Source organism: Petaurus breviceps, unplaced genomic scaffold (genome assembly GCF_028583685.1).
Source record: "Petaurus breviceps papuanus isolate PSGF00001 unplaced genomic scaffold, PetGlider_PUasm1.0 188, whole genome shotgun sequence".
Taxonomy (NCBI): domain Eukaryota; kingdom Metazoa; phylum Chordata; class Mammalia; order Diprotodontia; family Petauridae; genus Petaurus; species Petaurus breviceps.
In genome coordinates this window covers 29221916-29224969 of record NW_027185804.1, presented here as the reverse complement: position 1 = coordinate 29224969, position 3054 = coordinate 29221916, and the positions used below count along the sequence as shown (strand labels likewise).

Here is a 3054-nt window from a genome sequence, read left to right as displayed (position 1 = left end):
AGATAGTTTTTGTGTGACATGGCAAGTGTCACATACACCTAGTCTGTGGGGGATTTGAATCTAGGTATTTGTGACTCCAAATCCAGTGTGCTATCAATACTAAAGATTTTGGCTCAAAGAAATTCCTTTGTCTGAGAATAAAACCTAGATTATGGTAGGAATAGAGAAGAATCTAAACCCCATTTTCCTCCAGGGAAGACAGTGAAGGCATGATGGTTGGTCAACTGATCGATTCTGAACAACTTGTCTAAAAATGGTCAAGGGATTTTTATGGAATTCATTTGCAAAACCAGTCTTCAGAGATGTGTTGTATCTACAAAACCTTTTATTATACACGACTATAATAGGAGGGATACCTTCTAGGCATAAGTAGGTGATAGACCTGTTGCTTTGCGCCCTACTGACATTAAACAGAGCTGGAAGCCTATATTCAGCTTTTGACATAATATTTTAGGAAGGATATTGGCAAGCTAGAGAGTGTTCAAGGGTAGTTTCCAGGAATGACAATAGGAACTGAGTTTAGGCCATGTAGGAATTGGGAATTAGTATTTTTTTTCACCTTAGGCCCTTTTAATGTGTCCTAAGACAGGGAGCTAAAGCAGGAACCATGAGAAAACATTTGCCTTTTTCCTTTAGAGCCAAAAAACGTGATGATAATGAAACAAAAAAAACCCCACTACAGTTATGTGTAGGAAAAACAAAACAAAACAAAACACAATGAAAAACAATAGTTTTGCACATGGGGTATAACATTATAGACTCAAGACAACTCATAGACAAAAAGATGACCTCTACCAGATACCACCTGTCTCTGAAAAAAGTCAAAAGCATTATTTCAGTCAAAACCACCATGCAATCTCACTTGAAATGTCATCTAGGTTTATCCAAGACACGTGTGGGCTGCCCATTGGTTGGAATACCCTCAGAAGACTTTGTCAGTGGTTGGACAACAGGATAAAACCCCGCAGAGTCCCTTCACATGGAAGGGGAAAAGAGAAGGGGGAACCTATTCAAACTTCATCTTTCTTCCTTTTGGCTTGTCACCTCCTCATCCTCAGCCTTCTTTGAAACTACCCTGACTTCCAAAGTTTCCTTGGACCCCTCTGCTGCTTCCTTGGTCCTCAAAGCATCCCTGGCCACCACCACTGCTGCCTCCCCCTAGGCTTGGCCCAGGCTAGGGTTACTTTGTTTCCATCGATCCAAAACCTCTTTGGCATCGATTCCATCCTCCATGGCCTCTTTCGCACTTTGGCATCTTCCTCTGAATTGAAGTCCACAAAACCAAAATCTTCTGAAGATCCTGTCTCCCTATCTGTGACCATCCTGGTCCCCACAGGACCTTGAAATGAATCTTTCTATGTTTCTTCAGGCCAGCTGGATGGCTCTTCTTTTGCATCTGCCACGGAGGCAAATTCAAGGAATGCATACCCTTTAGGTCAGCCTTGGTTGTTCTGGGGCAAGTGAATGGACATAGCCTTCTCAAACATGATGCAGGCTCTCCTTGGGGGTGCTATAGTCCAGGATGTTCAGCACCAGGGTCTTGGAGTCTCACACATTGCTGTTGCTCCCACCTCAGGAATTAGTCTTCACTCTAGCATTCCCTTGTCCTTGGCTATTCTCTCCTGTGTAGCCCAGAATGAGTGCTCAGCCATTGATCTGAGTGCCCTGCTTCTCTTCCAAGTCGTTGTCCACATCTGCTTTGGTCTTAAACTCAGTGTAGGTAATTCCTTTAGCGGTTACATCCTTGGTGCAGACCAGTCTGACCTTAATAGCATCTTCAGAAACTTCCTTGAGCTCCTCTTGAATTATATGGCAGATTCTAGACAAAAAGTGCCCTTACATCTCAGTCTTTCTTGGTCTCTTTTGCTTTTTCCAGCTTGATTGCAGAAGCAAGTACTTTGGAGCCACTGAGTTGTAAAACCTTTTCCAAGACTTCAGCAGATTCAAATTCCAAGTAGCCAAACTTTCTGGTGGCACCAATATGAATACCCCAAATGGTAAGGTCGTTTTTTTTGCAAAGAAGTCCTTGATACTGGTTTTGAGCACAGAATCAGCTTTGTTGAAGTTCAGGTTACCAGTGAAGAGACTGAAATTTAGAGATGCTTCAGGGACCAGTTTCTTTTTCTTGGCTTCAGGGCCCTTCTGTTTGCCCGTTTCCTTTTTTTTTTCTCTTTTCAGGTGATTTTTTCAGGAGCACTTCCTCTTCCTCATCTTCCTCCTTCTCCTCTGATTCCTTTGCCTTACCAAGTTTCCCTGCAGTGACTTTGATGGCAGCAGCTTTCCCTTTGGCAGGTGTGCTGACCATGGTTTCTCCTTCAGAGTCATCCTCATCTTCTTCCTTGTCCTCACTGTCCTCTTCCTCTTCCTCATCCTCCTTATTCTCAGAGTCTTGTTGGGTGGGAGCTGCTCCCATTTTGTGGCTTTGGTAAGCTCAAATTCTTCATCCTCCTCATCTTCAGACTCACTGTGCACCTTTTAAGGCATTCTTTCCATTTATTTGGCCCTTTGTCTGAGGGCACAGCCACTTTTGCCAGGGTGGCAGCTGGTTTAGCTGGAGTGGGTCCCTTCTTGCTCATTGTGATGGCGGCTTTAGTGGGGATGGCCGCCTTCTTACTGGGAGTCAAGGTTTTTTTTCTTGGCTGTTGTGGTGGCAACAACAGCTTTTTTGGTTGGCAGTACCTTCTTTGCAGGTGTGGCCATATCCTTTTCCCCCTTCTTCTGAGGAATGACAAAATCTTCTCCACTTTTTTTTATTCTCCACTGTTTTTTATTCATCTTCTGCCATGTCCTCATCTTCACTGTCTTATAAATTCTTTGGTAGAGGGGCTATTTTCTGTGGTCCACTTTAATTTTAGCAGCCTTCCCTAGCTTCACCATGGTGGCAGTTCTTTTCTAGGGTAGGTAGGGTACAAATCCCTTGGCCAAGGTCCAGGCAACATTGGTGGTGGCCAAAAGCATGTCCAGGAATCCTTCCCCAAGCAGCTCTTTGCTTGTTGGGACTGAGACGAAAAACTACAGAATTATTACCTTGAAGAAGAGCAATCTTGAAGTCAG

General features: G+C 43.8%; 1 pseudogene; it reads right to left on the bottom strand.

Moving 5' to 3' along the window:
- Positions 1 to 1121: 1121 nt before the first annotated feature.
- On the bottom strand, positions 1122 to 2413 carry LOC138163688 (nucleolin-like; annotated as a pseudogene).
- Positions 2414 to 3054: the final 641 nt, after the last annotated feature.